This window comes from Lathyrus oleraceus, chromosome 6 (genome assembly GCF_024323335.1).
Source record: "Lathyrus oleraceus cultivar Zhongwan6 chromosome 6, CAAS_Psat_ZW6_1.0, whole genome shotgun sequence".
In the NCBI taxonomy this organism is placed as follows: Eukaryota; Viridiplantae; Streptophyta; class Magnoliopsida; order Fabales; family Fabaceae; genus Lathyrus; species Lathyrus oleraceus.
This window is the reverse complement of record NC_066584.1, coordinates 416,495,018-416,506,146: the sequence shown is the minus strand read 5'-3', so window position 1 is coordinate 416,506,146 and position 11,129 is coordinate 416,495,018. Positions and strand designations below refer to the sequence as shown.

At 37.2% G+C, this 11,129-nt stretch overlaps 1 non-coding gene across 1 annotated transcript; it reads left to right on the top strand.

Moving 5' to 3' along the window:
• The first annotated feature begins 483 nt into the window (after positions 1-483).
• LOC127099625 (small nucleolar RNA R71) lies at positions 484-590 on the top strand. The gene has a single exon (XR_007794107.1). It is a non-coding gene; the product is annotated as a small nucleolar RNA R71 (small nucleolar RNA).
• Positions 591-11,129: the final 10,539 nt, after the last annotated feature.

Below are 11,129 nucleotides of genomic sequence, written 5' to 3'. Positions count from 1 at the left end.
GCGTATAAAGCATTATTACTCTTATATGAAAAATTGGGATGATTCTTCCAATTTGAGTTATAGGTGTGCGAGTAGGGGCTTCCTTGAGCATAGTTTACTTGCTCCGCTTGGATTCCTGTTAGAAGTTGACAATCTGCAGGAGTGCGACCTTGGATTCCACAGACTTCGCAATTTTGAGTTATAGCAACCACGGTGGCTGGAGGTGATACATTTAAACTTTCAATTTTCTGGACCAGAGCGTCCACTTTTGCATTAACATGATCAAGGTTACTTATCTCGTACATGCCAGTTTTCGTTTGAGGTTTTTCCATCATTGTTCGTTCGCTTCCCCACTGATAGTGGTTTTGAGCCATGCTTTCGATAAGTTGGTAGGCATCAGCATAAGGTTTGTTCATTAGTGCACCACCTGCGGCGACATCTATTGTTAACCTCGTGTTGTATAAGAGACCATTATAGAATGTATGAATTACTAACCAGTCTTCTAAACCATGGTGTGGACAAAGTCTCATCATGTCTTTGTATCTTTCCCATGCTTCGAAAAGAGATTCGTTATCTTTCTGTTTAAATCCATTTATCTGGGCTCTTAACATAGCTGTTTTGCTTGGCGAAAAGTATCGAGCAAGAAAAACTTTCTTTAACTCGTTCCATGTGGTGACTGAGTTGGAAGGAAGAGATTGAAGCCATCTTCTAGCGCTATCTCTTAATGAGAAAGGAAAAAGACGAAGTCGAATTGCCTCTGAAGTGACACCATTAGCTTTAACAGTATCAGCGTATTGGACAAATACGGATAAATGAAGGTTAGGATCCTCGGTAGGATTTCCAGAGAATTGGTTCTGTTGCACTGCCTGCAACAGTGAAGGTTTGAGTTCAAAGTTGTTTGCTTCGATTGCGGGTGGAGCAATACTCGAATGCGGCTCATCTTGCGATGGAGCGGCGTAATCTCGAAGAGCACGAGCTGGTTCTGCCATCTCGGGTATAGAAGGGAAAATATTTTTGAAATCGGGGAGTTCAACAGGAGGTAGATTGTTTGCAGCACGATATTCTCGAATTCGTCGTAAGACTCGGAGATATAGTTCGATATCGTTGATTCGTAAGTAGAACGACTCGCCTTGTGAGCGAGTGCATGGCATACAAATCAACGAAAGAAAGAAAAGAGAAAAGAAAAGCCTTAGTCTCTACAGCGTAACAGAAAAGTTACGATATCGACTAAACAAAAGTCCCCGGCAACGGCGCCAAAAACTTGATCGCGACTTTATGAGTCGAATTTGGGGTACAAACTGCAAGTGCACAGTTCTATCGCGTAGTTTTAAAAGATATCGATCCCACAGGGACTTATGAATCGATATACCGTTATCTAAGGTTACTTCGTAAAACTAAGGCAGGTAATACTTTGATTGTTTGGGGGAAAAGCTAAAACTAAAATAAGATCTAAAATAAATATCTAATAAGCGGATATCGGTATGTAGTTCGTCGTAATTAGGGAATCAATTCTTTATTGGTTTCTTGGTTTTAAAATAAATCTTTTCAGTTGACTCTATTGATTAAAAGTTTTATCTCAAACTCTCGCTCTGTTGAATAAACTATGATTTTATATTAACGTAGCTGTCACTTATAGTTAAGTCAAAAACCACTTTTTGAAAACAATAGAATCCGTAGAAACTCTTTTTAAGAAAACACTAATCGTTTAAACACCCTTATCTCAAACTCTCGCTCTGTTGACTTAGGTTATATAATTAAATTCAAATGCTTAACTCTCGTCCTCACATTCAATCTTTAAAAATACTTTTTGAAAAAGATTAGAATTTAATTAACTCTAAAAATTGCTCTCGCCCTGATCTAGAATTAATGTCCAATTTACACTGTCCAGTCAAAACCTCAAACTCTCGCTCTATTGATTTTAACTTCTTTATGTCTTTTACTTTCGTACAAAAACTTTGTTATTAAACCTGTAAATTGAGACCGTAAAAAGAGTGATTTTAATTTTAAACTTAATTAAACCAACTTAGTTTTGATTCCTTCATTCCGCTTACTTTACATACCGATACCTAAATAATTTAGCCAGACATACTAAACAGATCTAAAAAATCAGCATGCATAAACAGATTCATCTCAAGCAAATAATATAAATAAACAATAAAACAGGGCATATATAAATTCAAACAATAATTAAAGAACCTGAGAAATTAAATAGCAGTCTTGAACACTCCACCACAGGTCGGTTGGATCTGTTCTTGAATTCTTCAATCAGGCAGGAAAATAAAAGCGAAGGAATAAAAAAAACTGGATTCTAACGTAAGGTTAGATCCGGTAAAAGGTACACAATAGTTTCCGGTGTAGAAACTATTGTGCGAAAAATTAATTAAGTGCTAGAAAAGAAAATAGAATTGCAAAAGAAACAATATAAAAATTGTAAAAGTAGTACTGTAAAGAATATGCTTAAGCTGCTGGAAAAAGAAAAAATGCGGAAAAGCAAAAACGGCAAAGAAATCTGGAAAAGGCGTGGAACTCTTGCAGGGTTTGCAAAGCTGATATTTATACTGGTACTTTCTGTAACGGTTTCCAAAAGTAGTCCGCTTCAAAGGTCTTCACGTAGCAGCGAATGGTTAGGCGTGCAAATAGGACTCAACGTCTCTGAAGGCAAAAATATAGGGGAGTGGTGTGATGTCCGTCACACCATGTGTGACGCTCGTCACAGGAGTGTGCATAGCATGACGCTCGTCACAGCCTCTGTGACGCTCGTCACAGGCACAACGCCTGTGCTTTTTGGGCTGGGCTTTGGCTTTTGATATTTGTTTCCAAAAACTTCTTTCTGCACCTCCTTTTCTTCCCTTTTTTTACTTGTGCTTCAAATAGACTACCTGAGATAAATAGAAAGAAAATACCACGTAATATCTGATAAAATGAAATAAATTGAAGCAAATAATAATATAATTTAATTGAATTAAGTCCTAGAATGTGATATAATTTCATGTTATCAGCAGCCTGACCGACACAGTGAGTACCATCACCAGTATCATGAGGGATATAGAAGACAGCACGACCGGTTCCCCATGACTCAGCAGATGTTTTGGTGACCGGCTTTGCGGCTGACGACTGTTTTAGGAGATGTTGGAGTGAACGAAGTTGACTATGCCAGGGAGGATGGATGCGCGCATGACATCGGGGATGGGAAGAGTAACGACGAAATCAGTGGCGCGGTGGTTAGGCGAAGATGAGGGTGCGGTTGTCGACTTAGGTTTTGTGGCCATTTTATATTATTACGGTGGAGTGCGTTTGGTTGTTTGATGAGATTGGAGATGATGTGTTTGTGACGGAGGAAACGGCGAGAGAAAGACGGTTTTGTTTGTCGGAAAGGTGGGTTTGTGAACTCGAAGTTGTTTGGTGAAGGAAGTGTTCTGTCTTTGGGAGAATCAAGAGTGATGTGAGGTGGAGAAGAGGAAAAGCTTCCTCCCTTTTTCTTTGAGTCTCACGTTTTTTGGGAAAGAAGAGTCTTTTTCTTTTCGTTTTTTATCCCAGAGAGAGAGTTAGTGGAGGAAGTTATGAGTGGAATAATGAAATTACTCACCTGACAATCTGTGCCCCCCGTGTCTGTTTTAAGAGAGAGTATTTATTTTATTTTTCAATTCCATTTTCTTTTGCCAGCTTGTCCCCACTTCAAGACAAACCACTTTGTATTTTAACGGATAAGAAGGACACATGTCTCCTTATTATTGGTGGTTAGAAGATATTTTTATTCTTCTGAATAATTTTGGTATTATTCATGATGAAATGCATATTATGCTATACAGTTGATGCAAACTGAAAATAAAAATCAAATTTACAAAAAATTTAAAATGCCCGGATAAAATTGGGGTATGACAAGTGTTACTTTCTTCTTCTAAACATGTGTTTATAACAGAATTTACAAGTCCTTTCTCGTGTTGCAGCTCATATGGATGGTAGGGTTTGGTGCAATACTTTTGGCCTGCATGCCGCCATTAGCAATTGATGTTTTTACAGTCGCTAAGTGAAGACAAATTGAGACCCTAAACCTCTATCACGTAGGAGTAAGGAGATAAGCACTTACAGATCTATGTACTAGAGGTTGGGGGGCATTTGCCCCCACAAAATGATAAGTATTATAACTAAATTATGCGATTTTTTTAAATAAACACTTATTAAAAATAATTCCTCGAAAAACCATATTTTCAAAATATATATCAAACTAACCACTTTTCAAACAAAAAAAAGTTCTCCCTTAGAGGATGTGCCACTGCCTGTGGCGCATGCACTCAAATTTTTTCCTTAGACGTTATTGTCTATGGCGCATGCTTATGTGTAATGTCAATGACAGTGGCGCATGTACGCAAGCTTTAGGAGCACGTGCCATTGCATGTGGGCTCGAAAAGCTTGCATGCATGTGTCACTACCATTAGCATAAGCATGCGCCACAAACAATGATGCCTAAGACAAAAAATTTAATGCATGTGCCAGAGGCAGTGACCCATCCTCTAATGGATGTTCTTTTAAAAAAAGTGGTTAGTTTGTTATATATTTTGAAAAAGTGGTTATTTAAGATTTTTTTATAAAAAAAGTAGTTACTTTAGAAAAAATTCAAATTATGCGTATGTATTTACTATTGAATTAATTAATTAATTAATTTTTAAAATAAAAAATTATTCCCATTACATATAGCACAATCTACTACTTATCTTTTTAGTTACACTTTACCAAATTCTTCAATATTATTATTGTCATTTACAAAAATAAAAAATTATTTTTACTATAAATCCTTTTTTACAAATATTTTTGATTATTTATAATATATTCTCTTTGTAAATATAATTGAAAAAGTTTCTGTTAGGTGTTAAATATTTTATGATATATATGCTATTTTTTTAAGCTATAAACTTCAAAATATCTTATCATGAATTTGTTTTAAATATAAAAATTGATTAACATTGTAGACAAAATTGTTAAAAAAAATACTATTGAAATTTTATTTGAAATGTTTTCTATTGACATCAGAAGCAAAAATAAGCTATCATCTTAAAATTAAAAATACATTGGAAGATTTTATTTGTAAATTAAGAGTGATTTTTTTTAACAAAAAATAGAATTGTTTTAAAATTGTAACTTTGATTATTATACAAAAGTTTGCATTGAATTAAGTTTATAAAAAAAATGTTGGATTGATAAATATAGAATATTCTAATCACATGACTTAAGAAAACAATAATAAATAAGAAAACTTAAACAATTCCAGATGATTCTGGACGTTTCAGCATCTTAATTATGTTGTTGACAGTCTTGAAATCTTCGCATCTAACTTGATCGGTCCCTTAGTTAGTCTACGTCAAAATGATCTCCACATAACTGTCAAATCTTCATCGGTCTTCAACTTAATAAGGTTGTATTTCACAATTCCTTTAGTATAAATTCAATCTTCACGATACTCGATCTTTCTCGCATTTTTGTTATTAGTATCAAGAAATAATTCATTCAACTTGGATGTCAAGGCGGCAAGAGATGTGGTGTCATCCAAAAGTCGAAACTTTACGGGGGGTTGCAACTCTGTTGAAGTACACTTTTGCCTTAATTAAAAATTGGGGAAGAGACATTTTGAGATATTTTTCTCAACAACAGGTGACCTCTATTTATACAACTTTGAATTCATTTTGGACTATACAAAACGGTCGGATCAATCATAACTGACAAAAAAAAATTAAGTGCTCAAAAAGCTAAATTTATTAAAAAAATTATTAAAAATTAAAAAATATTAAAATAGAAGAACTAAAATTACATTTATATTATTTTATAATAACTTTTAAATGTGTGCTAAATGTGCGATATATATTCAACATCTATGTCTCAAAACAATATATTATTGTTGGAATTCAACAATAAATCTCCATTTATAATGTACAAGAATTAGGAAGATGAAAATGGAAAAATGAAAAGAGAGAGAAAGCAGAGTTTTTCTAACTAACTTTTCTAAAATGGAAGAATTGAAAACATTTGTTACAAATTCAACTTAATTTAAGTTTATGTAATGATTCAAATTCAAATGCAAATGAAATTCAAATATAAATACAAATGAAATGAAAATTAAACTAACTTAAATGTTGAATACATTCGACCATTATTACTAACAATGTGGAATTAGCTTTTGACAATTTTAACTTCAATTCAATTTGTTGGATTTTTTACCTAATTAACCCACATTTTCGAAGAAATTCCCAAAATAACCCAGTTTTCAAAAAAATTCCCAATATACCCCACTTTTAGAGGGAGGCGCCAATTGGATTGGCGCCCCCTCTTAAAAATTGCAAGGAGGCGCCAATTGGATTGGCTAGGGCACCTGCCCTAGCCAATCCAATTGGCGCCTGTGTGTAATTTTTAAGAGGCGGCGCCAATCCAATTGGCGCCTCCCTTAAAAAAGCCTCAAATGAAAAAACTTCCAACATGAAAGTTGTAGATCTTTTCAAGACAATGAATTTGGATATAAATTTTGCAACATTTGGAATTTTTTTGAGAAAGTTATGGGCAGTTGAAGTTGGACTTCTGAGTTTTTCAACTATTATCTGACCGATAATGTTTTGTATTATTGCATGTGTTTCTTTTAGGAATATGAATTTTTGTCCAACATAACATTTGAACTAGACATCTTAAATTTTCCAATGCACTTGGTCCCACCTCAAAATAATAAAAAATGAGTGAGTTAGGTCCCTGCGAACTTGACCCAAAATTAGGGTTTATGTCAAAATGACCTATAATGTTTTGAAATTAATGATGAGCTTCCAAGTTTCAAATGGATTTTTGATGAACATGAAAGTTGTTCATATGGAGACTGTTGTTAAAACTTGAATAGAGGCGCCAAATGGATTGGCTAGGGCAGGTGCCCTAGCCTAGGGTAGGTGCCCTAGCCAATCCAATTGGCGCCTATGTGTATGTTTTAAAAGGAGGCGCCAACTCAATTGCCGAGTCCCTCATAAAATGCCTTTTTTGTCTTATAAATAGATGCGTAGTGTGACCTATTGTTCCACAATTCATATAATCATTTGGCTATCATGTTTGGTGTTCGTCGCCGATACGGTAAGGTGATTTATGCGAGAGACAAACCTCAATTGCTGATGCTGTTTTGGAACATCACCACGTTAGATCAACTGAAGAGGGAGCTGGTTCGATGGTTAGACGGGAAAATACCAGAAGGGGAAAAAATCAGAAGTATTGAGAGACTTGACAGTATCTTTGGTTGGGTGCGAATGAAGACTGATAAGGATGCTAGGGAAATGATGTTCGGTCGAGACGATATTAATTTGATTGTTGTAATCAGTTAGAATTATTTATGTTTTCAGATGTTTTGTACTGATGTTGGTTATGAAACTCGTTGTAACAAGAACTTAATGATATATAATGATTGATTGTTACAGAAATACAATGTTATAAAAAGCATAAGATCTAGATACAATGTTACAAATAGCTTAAGATCTAGATATCATGTTACAATAAGCTTAAGATCTAGATGATGCTCCTTGATTGGGACAGTTGTTTTTGTTGTGTCCTGGTTGACGACAGATACTACATAATCTTATCATTTTATCTGTGGAATCCATCTTTGTTCTTATACGTGTGTTGTTTGGCCTTCCTTTCTTCTTTCTACGCATCTCTTCATTGTGCCAAACAATATCTCCTTCATATGGAGGCCAGTAATCCTCCATTGGTAGTACTGAAAAGCTTTTACTATATACATTCATGATGGTGTTGGCCTTGTACACATCAGATAAATGGGTGTAAGCGTCTTGACGAGTATAAGCGCATGCTGCAATGACATGGGAGCAAGGTATGCGGAAGGCCTGAAATTTTCCACAATCGCACCAACTTCTGTGTAGTTTAACCGCGTAGGCTAAATTTGGTCTCCCCTCGCTGTTGCCCATTGTTTCCTGGACGCTGAAATTTTGTCTATGACGGTCAAACACTGTTACAGCGTGTGTCGTAGCTTTGATGCTCTCCTCTTTCATGACCTTCATGCAACATTCACTGAATACTTGTCCGGACATTAACACTGCACTCCATCTTTCACCTCTGCTTGCGAACATAGAAGCCAACCTATAATAGGTTGATCTTACCAAGGCGGTTATGGGCAGGTTTCGAATTCCTTTGAAAACCCCGTTCATGCATTCCACAATGTTTGTTGTCATGTGGCCCCATCGACAACCACCGTCAAATGCTCTTGTCCACTGCTCTACTGGGATGTTATTTATCCATCTCCCCGCGTCTTCATTAGACAGTCGAATCTCATCACGATAATATTGAAAAGACGGTTGAGTTAAAGCATACCCAGCATTCACCACCTTCTTGCGAAGATTCTTATCTTTTATAGCACGCATGAAGTTTTGTGCAATGTGTCTGATACAGTAGACATGTGTAGAAGGAGGATCATGCCATCCGTTGTCATGGTTGTTGTAGGCCACTTTCGATGGCAGCATGTCTATCAGAAATCAGACATAGATTGGCTTGTGGAGCGACATGCGTTCTGAGATGTCGAAGAAAGAAACCCCATCCAGCAGCCGTTTCACCTTCAACAAGAGCAAAGGCAATGGGAAATACATTGTTGTTACCGTCTTGTGCAACTGCCATGAGCAACGTACCCTTGTATTTTCCGTATAACCAAGTGCCATCAATTTGCAGGAGAGGTTTGCAGAAAGCGAAACCTTTGATGCACGGGTCAAATGCCCAAAAGAGACGGTGAAATATTCTATTACCTGTAGCACAGGTTCCGTCTGGCATCATTGCTGGCACTGTCTCCAGAATTGCCACAGTTCCTGGGACATAAGTTTTTAGTGCCCATAAAAACCGTGGTAATTCCTTGAATGAGTCCTCCCAGTTGCCGAAAACCTGCTCAACAGCCTTTGTCCTCGCAATCCATGCTTTCTTGTAAGATGGAGTATAATTATATGTTGTTCGGATATGGGATATAATTATACTCACCTTCACAGATGGGTCTTTATTTACCAATGGCAGAATGTCTCGACATATCAAAGTTGTGCTCAGTTTATGGTGATCTTGTTGAATGGTTGTTGCGACGCAACTGTGTGGTGGGTCTATTGAAGCGATCTCCCAAGAGTCATTTTTCTTCTTGTAAGATGCAGCCAAACGAAACTTACAAAGCATGTTACGACATTCGATAACATACCTTCTAGAATCAGTGCGTTTCACCGTAAAGTCAACAAAGTTGTTCATGTGGTATTTTTTGATTGCCAAGACACATTCCTCTTTGGTACGAAACATGTCTCCAACCTTTAATTCGCCTACTAGTCTCGGATACGGATTATAGAAGACACTGTCGGACATTTCATCGTCGTGAAGATCCATATTTGTCATATGTTGAGGAGGAATATAGGCATGAGTAGGAGGTATTGGTGGTTGTTGAGCCTCATCTTCATCGTCGTTATTCAGGATGTGATCAACCTGTATCTCAGTCTCCTCTTCTTCTTCATCAACAACATCGACCTCTACTTCTGCTTCTGGGTTGAGTTCATCTGACCATTGTGCATCATCTGCAGCATCTCCACCAGCTGGATCCTGATCTGTTAGTTGAGACTGTTGAGACGGTATACATGGTTGTAGAGTAATGTACAACTCGATACAATCCATGCCTGAATGTTCATGACTGAAACATGCTTTCAACATCTTCATCGTCTCGTATCTTTAGGGGGAAAAACTTGCATTGACCATTCTCAAAAAATATAGGATTCTGATATGTCATCTTTGACACAATACCTGATGTTATAAAGGATTGTATTCTTTTTTTGAAATGCAAAAAGGTTGCATTTCTCTTCATCGTGACTCTAATGGTATCAGTGTTTCTAAAACAAAAACCATGAAGCTCAGACTCAAAAGTTTCACCGTTGCAGTGAACGTTGATACTGTATAATGATGAAGATGACATTTTGGAGATGAAAACTATTTTGCAAGTGCAGATGAATGTGAGTGAAGATGAAAAGTATTTTGCAGATGATAAGTATTAATGTGAGTGAAGATGAATGTGAGTGAAGATGAAAAGTATTTTGGAGATGAAAAGTATTTTGCAAGTGCAGATGAATGTGATAGTAAGACACTTAAATAGATGGTATCAGTGTCTCACATTGAAGCTAGTCTGAGATACCTTGTCAAGCATGCAAGTAATTTCTGAGATGAGGTGTCTGTCATGCAAGACAGTGTGAGTTGATGTGTCAAGCATGCTAGCTAGTCAAGAGTTGATGTGTCTGTCATGCAAGACAGTGTGAGTTGATGTGTCAAGCATGCTAGCTAGTCAAGAGTTGATGTGTCTGTCATGCAAGACAGAAGTGAGTATTCAGCATGCAGGATACTAGAGAGCCACGTGTCAGAGATGATGTGTCAATCCTGCAAGACAGTGTGAGTTGATGTGTCAACCAGGCAAGGTATCAAGAAGCTAGTCATCAGCATGCAGGAGACAAGACAGACACGTGTCGGACACCTAAGATGGTCAGAGATGATGTGTCAACCAGGCAAGGTATCAAGAAGCTAGTCATCAACATGCAGGAGACAAGACAGACACGTGTCGGACACCTAAGATGGTCAGAGATGATGTGTCAATCATGCAAGCCATCAAGAAGCTAGTCATCAACATGCAGGAGACAAGACAGACACGTGTCGAACACCTAAGATGGTCAGAGATGATGTGTCAATCATGCAAGCCATCCATAAGTCATTTGTTCAGCATGCAGGAGACAACAATGCCACTTGTCAGACATGCAGAAGGTGGCGCCAATTGGTTTGGCGCCTACCTTTAAGGCTTGTACATGGTCGCCAATTTGAATGGCGCCCCCATGGAGTCAGTCCTCGAAACCAAGCATTCAGAACTAGCCTTGCATGCATGTGCCCTAGGGTGTCGCCAATTTGAATGGCGCCCCCACTTTAATATTTCACATGGTCGCCAAATGAGGTGGAGACACCATACAAACACAATTTTTCATGCACTCCTCCATTTGCCTATAAATTGATCCACTCCTTCAACAATTCTTCCACACCAACATTCTCACTACTTCATCTACATTTCTCACTACTTCTTTTACAATTTCATCTTCAACAAAATCTTCCATTTTCATCTACACCAACTCCCCAAC